This window comes from Ailuropoda melanoleuca, chromosome 10 (genome assembly GCF_002007445.2).
Source record: "Ailuropoda melanoleuca isolate Jingjing chromosome 10, ASM200744v2, whole genome shotgun sequence".
NCBI classification, from domain to species: Eukaryota; Metazoa; Chordata; class Mammalia; order Carnivora; family Ursidae; genus Ailuropoda; species Ailuropoda melanoleuca.
Window position 1 is genome coordinate 63,016,521 of NC_048227.1, and position 16,872 is coordinate 63,033,392.

General features: G+C 40.5%; 1 long non-coding RNA gene across 4 annotated transcripts in view; it reads left to right on the top strand.

Moving 5' to 3' along the window:
* Positions 1-33: 33 nt before the first annotated feature.
* LOC105239107 overlaps positions 34-16,872 on the top strand; it is a 56,463-nt gene continuing 39,624 nt past the window's right edge. For 3 of the 4 annotated variants that reach the window (XR_004628105.1, XR_004628103.1, XR_004628106.1), the window contains exons 1-2: positions 34-375; positions 16,759-16,813. This is a non-coding gene — a long non-coding RNA (uncharacterized LOC105239107). Of the gene's footprint in view, positions 376-5,251; positions 5,332-16,758; positions 16,814-16,872 lie in introns of all 4 variants that reach the window. The other variant, XR_004628104.1, reaches the window with a different exon arrangement.

Below are 16,872 nucleotides of genomic sequence, written 5' to 3' on the forward strand. Positions count from 1 at the left end.
AGGTCTCTTCAGTCTTGAGGTAAGAGGCCTTCTGTTGACGAACAACTTGCAGAGGTGACGCCAAATGCAGTCGTGAAACGAAAAGAAAAAGTCAGGCTGTCGCTCCGCAAGTAGATAAAAGGAGTGCGGAACCGGGTGAACGCTCCCCCCTTTGGATCTTCGCGCGGTGGTTGCGCCTATCCGGAGCCTGCGCAGTCGCGTCTTCCCAACCGTAGCCTTGGCCGCCTAGACCCCCTCCGCGTCGTCCCACGCCGCTCCCCTCCCCCACTGTCGCGAAGCTCCCGCCCGAGCGGACCACGTGCCGCGAACCGGGCGGGGAGAGACCACTCTTGCACCCCTTCCGGCCTCCTCGAACTCTCCAGGCTGCAGCCCAAGGTCCGTGGGCCGGTTCGCTTAAGGTTTCTCGTTTGTTCATTTGTTCTTTCTTTTTTTTGCTGATAATTACTCCGAGGTTCTGACCTGTTAAGGGGATCTATTACAGACAATAAGTTGTAGGGTACTGTACTGCCTGGGTTTGAATGAGTGTTTATAGAACGCATTTGCATTGGGGCGTAAAGCACAGTTCTAAGCATTTGCATTTGTAGTATTTTCATTGGTACCTATATATAGTAGGTACCTATTAATTCATTTAAGACTCTCCAAACCTCTGGGATTTATTATTTCTATTCCTTCTTTATAAGTGGGGCAGATTAAGGAACTTGCTCCTCTCAGCTGTTTGAGCATCTGGGGTTTGAATTCATTCACCCTGTCCCCAAAATCCACACACCCTTACTCCATTATACTGCTGCTGCTGGCTGGACACTGGAAGATTGGAGCAGAAAGCTAACAAAGTGCTTTCAAAACTCATGGAAGTTATAAATACCTATGTCTGATCAACAAGTCAACAAACATTTATCAAGCACCTACTCTAAGCTAACCACATTGCATGTGAAGGGTGGGGGGACTGACAGTTTGCAATATAGTACTCTTATCCCAACTATATCTTTTATAATTTTCCCCAAAAAGCCAAATACACACTCTCTTCCATACCCCATCCAAAAGAAAAAAAAAAAAAGGCTTACTAAAGAGGAGCCATTTGGAGCCACTATCAAAAATATCTTCTTTATTTTGCTATTCGACTTCAAAATCCTTAAGGTGTTTGTACTTCCAACAGCAGTTTTCCTGGATCTCACCCCAAGAAGTTGAAGGAAGTCCAAAGTAACCCCTAACCTCCCCTCCTGCCAAGTCGTTTTTTTTTTAATAAGCACCCCGTGTAACTGATCCGGCTGGTATCATAGCAGCAGTGTGAGAAACATTGGCTTAAAGTTAATTACGAGGTATTGACTTTCACAGTTTTACTCTATCAAGCCCCAAATCAACTTGGTAGATTCTGAGAAGAAACTAATATTCTTCTCAGACCCCACATAGTGAAATCTGAAATGAGACTTTATTTACTTCAGGAAAACTTCCCTGCCTTTGCCTACCTCCCTGCCCCCAGTTCTGTTTCTTTGTCCTTCATGTTGTCTTTGGGACTAGTAGCACTGTAGCTCAACACCATGTTAAGGTTGCTCACAACTCCTCTGAGAACTTCTCATTAGAGTAGAGTTTACCAGGAGGAGGGATTATGTCTCTATGCCTATGACATGGGGCAAGTCGCTTAAACTTTTTTTGGTCTGAATTGCCTTACCTGTAAAATAAGGCAGTGTTATTTGGAGAATAATTCCTTGTATGAATATTGAGTGGCTCAAGTAAAATACGGAATCGTTTATAAACAACGAAGAGCTATGTAAACATAAGGATTTATTATGATTATTGTTACAATACTAATAATAATTTTTGTTTGCATCCGTAGTAGCTAACCTTGAACATGTGAGAAGCCCGGGCTTATATTTTGATTGTTGAGGAACTTGTTATTTATTATTTAATAATTTTTAACTAATAGAAGCAATTATTTTCCCCATAGAAACTGGCATTAGAGAAGGATATCTTATTGGTGATAGGAGCAGGCCAAGAGAATTATGTGCCTAAACATCTATAATGAATTTAAGATTATCAGAACTAACATACAATCAGTTATTGAAACCTATTGACAAGTTCTCATTTCATTTACTGTATTCAAACTCATCTCTATCAAACCTTTTTATCATTACAAAAAAGAGTTTTAGACAATATACAGGAGAAGGAAACAGTTGAGAACATGGTTAATTCATAGAATGCATAACTGAGGATTGTCTTTATTCTTAAAGAATTTTTCTTTAGTTTCTTCTCCGTCTATGAGTATAATCTCAAAGATGTTTATTGCTTTGGGATTATTCAATGAAAGGATCTGTTAAACATAAATGGATTATTTAGGCTATATAAAACTGATTGAGTATTTAAAAACTATTTAGAAACCAGTTGCCTCAGCTTATGCTAAAAATGAAACCCTGATACCAACTGCAGCAGATAGTCTAAGTTTTAGTTACTGTAAAGAAATTGTTCATATAAGCTTGTTTCTACTCTAAGGAAATTTAGATTTCTTGGTATTAAATTCTATGTAGCAATTCTGTAAGGTAATACAGAAGGTAGAGAAGTATAGTAACTAACACTAGGGTATTGTCACCAACTAAACCAGCCCCAAGCTGAATTCTGATTTCCTCAGAAGCATGATTCTTACTTTTATCCAGTACTGTAAGCCATAACTCATTCATCTGAAAAGTAGCACCAAACAAGAAAGATTACAGTGCTAGTTAAACTGTGTGTTTGTGTAATAAAATTTAAAACTTCCAATTTTTATTAAAAACACATTTTTGGTTTGTTTTTTAAGATTGATTTATTTGAGAGAGAGTGTGTGTGTGCATGTTGGGGTGAGGCAGGGTTGGGGGGTAGGGGCAGAGGGAGAGAGAATCTCAAGCAGTCTTCTGACCTGAGCCAAAATCAAGAGTCGGACAGACGTTTAACTGACTGAGCTACCCAGATGCCCCCAAAACACATTTTCAAATCATAGCTTGTTTACTAAGTTATTCAGTTACATTAAACCTTTCAAGTCACCCCTGTTAGCTTGTTAACTGATTAATGCTTTGTTCTTGTCCCTAAAAACAAAGTATTACTTTGATCCAGACCATCTACTTAAACAAATTTTCTAGTAAAATTCTGCATCATTCTGTAGCTTAATTCTTCATCTTTCCTATCTCAAATTTTTTAACTTTCCTTCAAATGTGATGATTACTTCTTTCAACTGAGCACCAGCAATGTACAAATGGAGGGGGACCATCAGGTGAAAAGCCAGATGACGAAGATGGTAGAGCAGGAGGATAGGGACCTGGGTCCTTGAAGACCTCCTTTATATCTGTACCAGACCTGGACTGTCCACCTCTGGACTTCTGGTTACCTGCAGGGGGAAGAAAACCAATTCAAAACAAACATTGGGTTAAGCCACTGTAGTTAGGACTTTGTTAAATGCAGTTGAGTACAATCCTACCGCATGTAAAACAGGAATTAGAGGTTAGTGGCTTCTGGTAATTTCCACTAAGAAATTACAGATTTCTGTTGAGAGACAGATCTCTTTGGGTTTCTGAATATCTTGAGAGTGGAGGTACTGAATGCCCTTTTTATTCAAACAATCTATTCAAAGATGTTTGTAGAGTGGACAGCTTTGGGAGATAAAGAAAATGGCTTCCTCTGGAGCAACGGTAGGTCATGCTTACTACCCATTATAAAGATTCAGTTTCTCTAAATTCAGGGTTCATCTCTTATAATACAATGCGCTACAAGCGTAGATGTCATCTGGCCCTCATCCTCATGACCTGTAGGAACTGGGGCTTGGCAGCACAAAAAATAATGCTTATACTCTAGTCATTGCTATTGCTGTGAATAATAAATTACCTTTGTCTTTTAGCATAGGAGTCTTGTGTCTTATACTAGCATCTATGAAACTGTGGTTGGCCAGCTTGTTAGCTTGCAAATAGGGTAAAATCTCAGACCCTTCACATTTCCTCACAGTTTTTGGTGATGAGGTTAAGATTCTGAGAAAGACATAGCTTTCCAAAAAAGGAAAGATAAGAGCCTTGTCAACCAATGGAAGTTGAGGAAAGTCCATGGAATTGGTGGCAAACAACTGACCAGGTTGTATAATCAACTGGGAATTAAATGGCCTTACACCATATTGCCTGTTGATGAGGAGGAATTGAGGGGTTTCAGGCTGAATACCAGGAAATAGGGGGTTTTTTTTGTTTGTTTTTGTTTTTAAGATTTACTTATTTTAAGGGGGTAGAGGGGCAGTGGGAGAGGGAGAGAGAATTTCAAGCAGATTCCAGAGACATGGGGCTCAATCTCACAAGCCTGAGATCATGACCAGAGACAAAACCAAGAGTCAGATGCTTAACCGACTGCATCACCCAGGAGCCCCAACCAGGAAGTAGGTTTAAAGACAGATGGCTGGATAGTATCCTGCTTGTGTAACTTTCCTCCCTGGGGGGTGGGGGGGTGGGGGGGGTTCTTCTTCACCATGTTGGAGACACTCTCAACCTCACCTGTGCTTTGAGACTGGGATCCCCAGCAATTGTAATCAACACTTTCTGGGGACATGCTGTTCACTCCCAGGACTGTACTTGTCTGGAAGCCAGGCACTAATTTTACTGCTTCCGAGATCACAGTAACTTGCACCCTAGCTGTAGTCATAAGAGATTTTCAAGTATTTAAGGACCCACCAACAGATTGCGTAGGCTCCAGATGACAGTGGAGATCTCTCTGAAACAGAGCCACCCTTAGGTACTTGGAGGAACTCCCCAGAGGGATAACTGACTCATTTATGTGCACTCTGTGGTTGGTTATCCTGGATGTGAGTCAGTCAGAAAAGATGGTAAGAAGTTTGTCCCTGAGTTTAGCTAGAGTGATTAGTGATGCCATCTAAGCCTTAGAAGGCAGTTAGGTTTGCCTCAACTCACTGGCCAGAGTTGTTATAGATAATAGAATTGCCCTAGATGGCAGATTTTGAACCATCCTTAATACATCCGCCGAACCTGGATTAATGCCTCCAACCAGATAGGAAGGTCAAATCAGACCCATGAGGAGAAAGCCAGTGGCTTTCTAAGGTAGACCCTGATAGTTTATGAGATTTCAGGAACCTGGGGGTGTGATTGAGGTCAATACGACAGATTGGTCTCATCCTGTCACTTGGCTATTGGTGACAGGGCCTTCATTAAATGCTGTATGAGACAAATTGAATGACATCTCTGCCAGTCAGATTAATCAGAGTGGTCAGCAGGGTTATACATCCATGTGAAAATTTCAGGTCTGTCAAGAACGTGCAGGGTGGATTGTTAGAAGACGCTGGTCCCCGCACAGTCTTGCTGAGTGTCCTGCACATTCTTGGTGAGTATGCTAGATTGCAAGGCCTCTCTGTCTCCTGAGACTGAGCAGCTTCTAAAGCTAGTCACATAGATGCCTAACTAGGAAGGTGACCATATCATGACTAATGGGTAACTACTAACTATTCACTCCCAAGGTAGGAGAGACTGGCTTCTTGCTGCCTGCTAAGAAATCTGGGTCCTGTCCTGGGTTTCTCTTTCGCAGTGCAACCCACTCTGTGAACATTGTCATCTGGGTCCGTTATGTATTCTTTCTGGGACTTAGGGGGGCAAGAGCAACTGACACAAATAGGCTGATGCTCATACAGCTTGCTGTGCTGTGAGCAGGAAAACACTTTGTGTCTGATCCAGGAGTCTCCTGACTTTAGCCAGAGTCCATGAAACTAACGTTAACTTAATTAGCTTGCAAGAGGGGATAAAATCTCCATGGCTTGACAGTGACCATATAATGCCAAAGTGTTATTGGCAATGAGAAATGTTTCCTTATACTGTGAACCCACAGATATTTCCAGCTGAGGGCGAATTCTAGATTCTTCTTTCCGATCTTGAGGGAGAAATGTAAAAATTCCTAGAGAACTGCACATTAGCTTCAGATGGGTTTAATGGGGAAACTCCGTCAGGTTGGTAGTTAGCAGAGGAAAATTGATATGCTTTTATCCCATCTGTGCTAATGTGAAAACAAAGAAGTTGAGGTATTAAACAAAAGCACTTAAATAGAACCACAAATTATTGAGGATTCAGTATCTTTTTCACGTGAGCATGGATAGGGAATGCTAACAATCTATAACAGATATTACATAGCAGCAGTGAAGGTTAGATTATGCCAGCTGACTTTTTCTTCATCTTCTCTTGCTCTTTTCTAACTGACTTTTTTTTTTCTTTTTCTAGTTTTTTTGAGATATAAGGGACCTATGACCTTTTTCATCCAAATTTTGCATTGCCATGCCCCAAGAGTTTACCACACTTCCCTTCAAAGAGCAGTGGGCTCCACCTGAGTGTGCATAATGGCAGAGACTGCATTGTTTAGTGCCGTTCTTTTTCCTACAATGAAGTCTCATTTTCTAAAGCATTAAAGTATCACTATAGACTCTGGTCTTAGTTGAGCTAGGGACAAATTTGCTTCACAGGATGTTCACAGTTGATGGCCTGGTATCAAATTTTGCCACCTTGCTTTACAGGAATAATTTAATACTAGTTTTATAGTTTATCTATTGATATAATAAATATTTACATTTGTTGGTGTATTAATATGTTAAAAAACATTCATCAGGCAAAACTTTAAAAACAGGATGTTAAGGCTTGGGTTGTTTTTTTTTCTTCTTCTTCTTTTCCCTCCATCAGTTGCTTTATAATTTGATTGCATTTCATTTGTGATCGTATGTTAATTAGCCAAACACATTTTTCATTTTTTCTTAAGCTTAAGCAACCAGTGTTTATATGAGGTTTGGCTCAAGAAAAGATCTTGCTTAAAAATAAGACAAATAGGGGCGCCTGGTGGCTCACTTGTTAAGTGTCTGCCTTCGGCTCAGGGCGTGATCCCTGAGTCCTGGATTGAGCCCCATATCAGGCTCCTATGCTGGAAGCCTGCTTCTTCCTCTCCCACTCCCCCTGCTTGTGTTCCCTCTCTCGCTGGCTGTCTCTCTCTGTCAAATAAATAAATAAATCTTAAAAAAAAAAAAATAAGACAAATAATATCTAAATTCATATAGCATTTTTCCTAACCCTTCTTCCCTAACTCTCCACCTTTATCCTCCACCATCCTATATGCAATTTATATCTTAGCATCTATATTTTTTCTTGTTCATATTTATCTCTCTTTACAGAATTATAAGATCCTTCAGGGCATGTATATTAGTTTACTAGAGCTGCCATAACAAAATACCATGGACTAGGTGGCTTAAACAATAGAAATTTATTTTCTCACAGTTTTGGAGGCTGGAAGTCCAAGATTAAGGTGTGGGTAGGTTTGGTTTCTTCTGAAGCCTCTCTCTTTAGCTTGCAGATGGCTGCCTTCTCACTGTGTTCTCACATGATCATCTCTTTGTTTTGTCCATGTCCTAACCTCCTCTTCTTTTATAAGGGTTGGATTAGGACCAACCCTAACAGCCCCATTTTAACTCAGTCACCTTTATAAAAGGCCTAGCTCCAAATATAGTGGCATTTAGAATTTCTAGGAGTTAGGGCATCAACATATGAATTTTGAGGCAACACAAGTCAATTCATAACAGGAGGGAAACTTGTCTTATATGTCTTCAGATTTGGGATGACTGATGTAAGTGTACACCTCATTATGTTATAAAATTAATCCAGGCTTTGTAGTGCATCAGAATAGTCCCACTTATGCTCTAACTACTCTATAAAATATATCAAAACAATTTCCTTTGAATCTTCCTAGACAAGAGGATTACATTGGTCAGGGTTCTTGGTTGCCAATTCTGGTTACAATAAACAAAAAGAAATGCACTAGAAGGGTATAGGTAGTTCACAAAATTGGTGGGAAAGCCAGAGGACAGGCTTGGAGAATTGACAGGAATCAACCAGTAAGACAGATGATAAAACATAGTAAATATCTTCATGTGTGGGGTCTGGTTACAATGTTGCTTCCTCAGTGGGCATTGGAAACTGTCGTTGCTAGCATGACCAACCCCAGCTCAAGACCGTGGAGTCAGCTGCCACTGTCTCGCCAGGGTCACGCACTGTCTCTGCCTTCTCTGTGTATTTACTTCAATACAAAAGTCGTGAGAGGAGCATCTAATAAATGGTTCCTAGGTTATCTGCTCTAGCTGTCAGGAATCAATGCGAGGCAAGTGTGGTGTTTTCGGTGGAAGATGGGAGCTTGGCTTCCATTAAAATGAACCAATGGCAGATTGCCCAAACATAAGAAGAGAGTCAAAATGCCGGTCAGTCCAAAAACGTCCACCTCAGATGTTAGCCTCTTGATAACAAATGACATATAATTAACTCTATGGTTGTTTCTGTCTTATACTGAAGGTCTTGTCTTTCATTTCATAAAATAATTTGGAAAACTTAATTTTTCTTATCTTCAATGAGAAAATGAGCCGATTGTTTAGAAACTAAAGAAAAAGTATTGTTTATCTCAGACATCAGATCTAACTTTGGCTATTGTGATGGTTAATTTTATATGTCAATTTGGCTGGGCCACAGTGCTCAGAGATGTGGCCAAATAATATTCTGGATGTTTCTGAATGATGGTTAGTTTTATGTGTCAATTTAACTGGGCCACAAGGTGCCCAGATATTTGGTTAAACATTATTCTGAGTCCTTCTGTGAGGGTGTTTCTAGATGAGGTTAACATTTGAATCAGTTGATGGAGTAAAGCAGATTGCCCTCCATAATGTGGGTGGGCCTCAGCCAGTTAGTTGAAGTTTCTAAATGACTGTAAAGATTGACTTTCTCCTGAGCAAGAGAGAATTCTTCCAGCAGATGGTCTTCAGACTTGAACTGCAATATTGACTTCTCCTGGGTCTCTAGCCTGATGGCGTTTGGACTTGAAATACAGCATCAATTCTTCCCTGGCTCTCCAGCCTGCTGACCCACCCTGCAGATTTTGGGCATGCTAGTCTCCATGATTGCAGGAGCTAATTTCTTAAAATAAGCCTCTTTTTATAGATACACACATCTTATTCATTCTGTTTCTCTGGAGAACCCTGACTAATAAAGCATAAAGAGAGAATGGATACTATGTCACTGAAGAATAAGCTGTGTGTTGCCAGGCTGAAATATGGCCGACCACAGCTCTCTTATGTTGATGCTTTCTTTCTTTCTTTTTTTTTTTTTAAAGATTATTTATTTATTTATTTGACAGAGATAGAGACAGTGAGAGAGGGAACACAAGCAGGGGGAGTGGGAAAGGAAGAAGCAGGCTCAGGCTCATAGCGGAGGAGCCTGATGTGGGGCTCGATCCCATAACGCCGGGATCACACCCTGAGCCGTAGGCAGACGCTTAACAACACTGCCACCCAGGCGCCCCATGTTGATGCTTTCTTTACACTATTAAGACACTAATAGAAACTAAAGAAGAAAATAACTGAATAGGTAATTCAGTTTTTATATTTTGCTGCTTTTCCCTCTACACTGTATTTTCAAGTACTTTAAAAGTATTTATAACAGGCAATAAAGATTTTTGCTACTCCCAATGGAAAATTATTCAGTATCTTTATAATAAAGATTTATCAGAATTTAGCTTAGCTCATTTTGTTCTATTAAACACATTTTTCCCATTAAATTATTTCCTTGATTACTCACTGCGTTCCATTACGTTACTTGCCAACACTCATTGGCTAGGTAGAATGGAAGGAGGATTAATTATTCACCTTGCTTTTATTTCCTCATTTAACTATTATTCTAAAATTTTAAGATAATAGGAAATAACCTAAAATTATAGATTCCCCAAAAGTTAATTTGTGAATTGAACTTTGGTATATTAAAATTGTATATTAAATAATTTGAAAAGTAACCTTGATGGCATTTTCTGATCATAAAAATGCTTGCCCTGGGAACTTAGTTGGCGCCTAGCAAAATTCTAATGAATTTTTCTTTCCCTCTTTGTCCCTTCCTCCTTTCTTTCTTTTTCTGTTTCTTTCCGAACTATCTATTCTTTTTTTTTTCTTTTTGTTTTTGTTTTTTAAGATTTTATTTATTTATTTGACAGAGAGAGACAGTGAGAGAGGGAACACAGCAGGGGATGTGGGAGAGGGAGAAGCAGGCTTCCCAGTGAGCAGGGAGCCTCATGCAGGGCTGGATCCCAGACCTTGGGATCATGACTGAGCCACCCAGGCACCCCTGAACTATCTATTCTTTTAAGGCTGTTTTGCTAACATCATAGTTACGATCCTAGAATGGTTTCTTATAATGTGAATTTTTGTGCATTTTATGAATTTTGATCCCTAAAAATTTGGAATGTATTCTATTGGGAAAAAGTGTTGAAGCCCTTTATGTAGTATGATTATTCTATTTTTCAAATCAAAGATGTTTAATGACAACTTTATAATTTTCTGATTAGTGTTCATATTCGGAAAAAGAACTGTGCTATTGATAATAATCATAATATAAAGGCCCTGTGATGTATGGCAATCCTCTCTTATCAGCACAATTACAATTTCTTATTGACCAAATCAATTAGTCCAAATTAACTAGGTAAGCTAGTAAGGCCTGACACCTACCTGTTGCACTATTGTGAAACCGACTGCCTCCAGGCCCCGTGCTAGTTTGAAATGGATTAGCACTTGCAACTAAAGTTGATGCATAAAACTTTGAATTATATAGAATTTGAGCTTTGTTTTATGTGTAGTTCTATAGAAAAATAAGAAAATATAAACCAGTCAAAAAAATCATCTATCATTCATCTCTTTCTAGCCTAAAGTCACCCTTTAACATTTTGTTGCATATACCGTCCTACTTTTTTAATGCAAATAAAGCTATGTAAGCAGGTAAGAAAATACATTATAAAACAAAAATAGTTTTATCAAAACTGTTTATACACTGTTTTATATGTATATACTGTTTTAAACTTACCTTTTCTCTTAGTAATACATTTGTATATAAATAAATGCAAAGCTATTTCATGAATAAAGTAAGATTTGTTAGATTTTTAAAAATCTTTGGGGGGCGCCTGGGTGGCACAGCGGTTAAGCGGCTGCCTTCGGCTCAGGGCGTGATCCCAGCGTTCTGGGATTGAGCCCCACATCAGGCTCTTCTGCTATGAGCCTGCTTCTTCCTCTCCCACCCCCCCTGCTTGTGTTCCCGCTCTTGCTGGCTGTCTCTATCTCTGTCGAATAAATAAATAAAATCTTTAAAAAATAAAAATCTTTGGCTCTTTTAAAACCATGACTTCTTTAAATCTATTATAATGGATCTTTGTGCATTTGTCCAATATTTACCTTACAGAGCTTTTGATATATGGTTATCTATGTTTAGGTCTGTTAGAATTACATTATAAAACTCTGCCTTTATCAAACATGGGGGAAATTTTAGCTGTGGTTTTTGTATATACCACATTTTTCCTTTTCTTTTCTGGTTCTTTACGTGAACTACACCTTGTAACATCCTACGCTGCCCCCCATCTTGGGCCATGATCCTGGAAGAGTTGTAAGTCACATGGCTTCCCTCCCAGGCATGTGCTTGTGATCCAAATTGGACCAGACTATTCCCCTAGACTTGCTGATAGAGCAAATTGAGAGACTTGCTCTATCTGCTCTTGGCTGTCTTCCCTGGCATTAAGGAGAAGGCTGTTTGTACAAAGAGTGACTGAGAGAAAGACGGAAGTAGAAAAGTAATACATGATATGTAGGGAGGGAGGGAGGGAGGAAGGAAGGAAGGAAGGAAAGGAAGGAAGGAAGGGAGATATTTGAGCCTCTGTATCTAGCCATGTCTGAAAGTTAGAACTACCTCTTGGACTCCCCAGCTGTATAAGCCAATAAATTCCCTTTTTTTTTTCTTAAACTAGTTGATTTGGATCTCTGTCATAACCAGAAGAGTCTTGACAATACATTGAAGCATTATAAAAAATAAGAGTTATAAAGATTTATCAGTCTTATAAATAAATTATTTTAATAGCTATACACACATTTATTTATTTTATTTTTTAAAGATTTTATTTATTTGACAGAGGTACAGACAGCCAGTGAGAGAGGGAACACAAGCAGGGGGAGTGGGAGAGGAAGAAGCAGGCTCATAGCGGAAGAGCCTGATGTGGAGCTTGATCCCACAACGCTGGGATCACGCCCTGAGCTGAAGGCAGACGCTTAACCGCTGTGCCACCCAGGTGCCCCTGGTCCACTATTTTAAAACACAGAATTTCTGCTCTCATGCTTACATGACTTATCACTAGTCTCTATCTATTTAAACATCCAACTTTGCAGAAATTCTGCCCCTTAACAGAAACGTGATTTTTTTTCAGAGACTGAAAATTTGGCTTAAAAAACTAAAAAGTTTGTATGTTTTTACATTTCAAAATGTTATTCTATAATATTCTTTTAAATGCTTCTCAGTGCAATGAAAATATGATTTCAATTATAAAAATTCACTTTACTCGTAACTTTTTAAGAACACAGAATTATGCGAAGGGACTGTTACATAACTTTGTTTTGCAGTTGCATTTTTCCCATTCATGAGAACTCACCCAGTTGTATTTTCAATATCTTTTCCTGGCACTGACTTAGTTTGAGACACAGTTGTTGCACAGGAGCATACAAAGCAAAGGATTGGCATCACCTTATAAACTCAGGATATAAACACTGTCACGTCTCTTTTTTCCCCACTTTCTCGTTTGAAAACTCACCTACCATATTTAATAGGAAACATAATGTCTCCTTAAGATCTTTTCTCTCAAATTGTTCAAGAACTGTGGGAGATGACTGAGTTCAGAGGTTAATCCTGGCTAATGGAGATGGCCCTGATGCCCGCAATAGCTCTCGATTGCCACACGGTGTCACAAAAGGAGGAGCTTGCGCACTGATAGCTGCTGCCAGAGTCCCTTGCTGGTCCAAACCCCCTGTGCAGCATCTGTGACACCTCTGTAGCTTACCCCCATTCCCCGATGAGCACCCATTCTTTCCCAAAGCACAACCAGCCTATAAGTGTTGTTAGATTCAGAGAAGCTTCTAGAAGCAAGTATTGCCTGTGCCCAAACCAGCCCCATTTCCTAAACATTTATGTCCTTTTCTTCGTTGGGGGGGGTTTCTCAGGAAGAGCTTTGACATAATTTTAAACTTTCAGAATAGTTGCAAAGATATAATGAGAAAATTCCGTATACCGTTCTTCCAGATTTGCAAATTATTTCCGCATACACTTTTCTTTTTCTGAACCATTTAAAAGTAGGTTGGAAACATTCCCCGTCTGTATTTCCTAAGGACTAAGAATTCCCCTATATAACTAAAGTAGAATTATCAAAATTAGGAGATAAAATAGTTATTTAATGCTATTATCTAATCCAGAGTCTATATTAAAATTTCTACAACTATCCAAATAATATTTTTATAGTTATTCCCTCTTCCCTCCCTGCCCTAGTTTAAGATGCAATCCAGGATCATATATAACATTTAGTTGAAGTGCCTGTTTCATTTCCTTTAATTTGAAACAGTTCTTCAGCCTTGTTTTGGTCTTTCTTCATCTTGCCATTTTTAAATACAGACCAGTTATTTTATAGAATATCTTTCTCTTTGTGTTTATCTGATGTTTCTTGTTATTAAACTTCTTTTCTTTTTCTTTTTCTTTTTTTCTTTTCTTTTCTTTCATTCTTTTTTTTTTTTTTTTTTTGCAGAAATACCACTGAAGTGATGTGTCTTTGTCAGTGCATTATATCTGGAGACACATAATACCTATTTTCCTTATTACTGGTCATGTTAACTGGTTTGTTAACTTGGTTAAGGTAATGTCCACCAGGTTTCTCCACTACATAGTTTTTTATTTTTCGCCTTGTAAGTAAGTTGTTTGTGAGGAGATAGTTTGAGATTCTCCCTGTGGCTGCTTGGTGTTTCTCATAGCATAGTGGCTGAGTTCTGTGAATGAACATACCAAGAGACCAAAGTAAAAAAAACATGACATTGTTATGATCTTGCCTCAGAAGTCCCATACCTTCACTTCTACGGCAATTTCTCAGATGAGACAACCACAAAGGTGCGCCCCAATTCCAGGCTCGGGGTGTGGAGCTCTCTACATAATGGGCAGAATGTCGAGGTCCCCTTTAAGACAGAAATGCATTGCAAGTGTTGGCAGCCATTTTTGAGAGATGCTGTCTGGCACACTAGGCAGCACCATGCCTCCTGCCCTTTCCTCCAAGCAGTACCGGCCCTCCCACTGTGTGGTTGGTCCGTTTAATTTTAGGCCTCTGAGAACCCTGGCCTTAACCTCCAGTGGATTTGTTCGGGACCTCATCATCTTGTGTGTCCCTTGCTGCCACCCAGGGCAGCCATGCAGGTGAGAGGTGGCACACTCCTGGCATGGCTGGTGAGAGGTGGCACACTCCTGTGAGCCGCGTTGGCAAAGAAGAGAACACAGACAAAAAAGGACCCTCCTCTTGCCGTCTGTCCCTGAGCCACATACAAAGAATGGTTGATTTCTAATCTCTTTGCTCTTGGGTTGCCATTGGAGGCCACTTTTATGCTCTGGTGCTGGATCTGTGCATCTCCCACAGCTGACTGCTTCTACCGTCCTGCCCAAGCCCTTCTAAGTTCCATACTGTGAGATTCCTAAGGCAGGGCAAGCTTTTGGAGGACATTTGAAAAGTCTCATCTCATTCAAGGCATAGAACATAGGCCAAAACTTACCAGATTGTGTACATTGAATATATAGTTTGTTGTGCATCAATTTATATCTCTGTTAAGTGGAAAATAAAGAGTACTATGTACTCTAATGTATATATCCATTACGCATGCTTACAATATGAATAGGTTTTAATTCACTGGTTAGGAGCTAAAAATGATTTTCCATTTCTTTTTAAGGGACTCCCATTCCTTCTGTTCTTTGATTTCTTTTGAATCCTCATTGTGATAAATTTAAGAATACTGAGGGTACTTTGTCCACAAGGGCCATGACTACCATTGTGAGGAGGTCTAATGGTCCATTCGAGGCAGCCCCTTTGTGGTTGTTGTGTTTCTGCCAGTGGGTCCTCAAGGTGCTGGGTAAGGAAGGATCTGGCATCAGCCACACATTATGCCCAGAATGAGCCTTCTCCTCTCAGTTTACTCCCAAGTGTGCACAGAAGCTATTTCCTTTAACTCTATATAGATTATTTGCTCCATATAAACAACCGAGGACACTAATGGCCTAGAAAAGCATTGCTGTTAATTGTGATAATATAATTCAGTATTAAATAACCCTAAAAGAGGGCCACTCCCTAAATTTCCTTTTACCGAAAACTTTTTCTACTCTTTTTTTTTTGAAGAAAGGTCCTGACTAACTTTATAGTCAATCAATGTTTATTGTTCTCTGTAATCCTTAAAATCCTAGGCTGTAGCATCTGTCACAGATTTAAGGTGACCTCAAACTAATCTCTGAGGACAATGGATGGTTACTAGCTAGCTTTATCTTTGTGTAAATAATCCCCTGAAGTTTTCCAAAATGAATGTCTCCATCCCCAGGAACTAAAACTGCCCTTAACTGCACAAAAAGCCATTCCCTGGCTGAAAAGTAAGTATCTTAAGTTTTCCTTGAAGAAGCATCGCACACTACAGGGTCAGAAATTTGGAACTGGCCTTGGGATTGGGTGAGGACCAAGCTGTCTGGAATAGAATTCCAAGTGATGGGATTCAGAGGTCCTCGTGAAGTTTCCCAGAACCCCTCCCATCCTGGTCACCCTTCCTCGGGCAGGTGCTGTGTGGATGCTAAACCCCAGGTGCTGAGTCAGGTGTGGAGCGGAACCTAGTTAATGGGTAAGGGGAGCCCAGTGGTCAGCAGCTGAAGCTCTGAGGCTCTGAAATATTCCTAATACTAAAAATAAAAACAAAGGCAGTAGGGAAAGTTTGTAAGAATGAACTGGACACTGCAGGGGGAGTCCTTCTCATGCCTTAGTGGGCTTCCTCCGGATAAATTCAGTTGGCAGACAAGAAGAAGTTCTTCTTAAGTGATGGCAGGCCTGGAAACGTGTGTGCCGCCACTTGCCACCCAGAGTTGCCCCAAAATAAGGGACAAAACGGCTTCAAAACTGCTTTGTTATGGTTCCAGGCACTCTTCAGTGTTGTGTGTAAACTCAGTGCACTGCTCTTTTCTGGCACACATTCACCTGCTGGGGCCCCTGCTGGGGCCATCACCTGTCCTCTGTCGCTTACGAGAGACTAAGAAATGGTGGTGATAAAGGGGGTTCTCAGGAATTCCCTGGCTGGTGTCCCATGGCTTCAGCTTCCATTTCCGCCCATACATTTGGAGGATGGTGCCAGGCAGCAGGTCGAAGAAGAGCTTGGAGAGCCGTGGGCAGTTTAGGAAGATGCTCCCATGTGCCTGCCCTGCCTTCTTCCTGTCTGCCACTGCCGTGCGCTTGTGGCACCTTCCAGAAGGTCACATCATCAGGAAGCACTGTCGGTCATGGGCCATCTGGGGGGCAGGGACTCCTATGTCCTCACAGTTACTGAGTTCCATGAACTTACACCTTTTTACAGCAGGTGCGGCATTTCCATGAGGGAGCTCCCTGTGGGCTACCCAAGGAAGCACTTTCTCTTTGAGTTTCTAACCCTTGCTGTTTTAGACCATACCTAGCTGGCAGCCTTGATTCTTTTCTTGATCTCTGATCCTTCTACAAGGTGGGTTCTGCCAGGAATCCAGCCTAGATCGACACACGCGTGACACCAAGGCCTGGCCTGTGACAGAGATGAATATATATATTCAGAGTCAGCCCTGGGCCAGGTGTACGTGTGCCCCTTCAGGTAATCTCACAACGGTTCTGTGAAAAACAACAATATTTTGCCTCCTTTTGCAGATAAGAAAACTGAGGCTCCCAGAGGCAAAATCACTTGTGCCAAGTCTCACCAGAGGTGAGTGATCGGGCCAAGATGAGAACCCCCGCCTTTCTGGCTCCAGAGCTGGTGCTTCT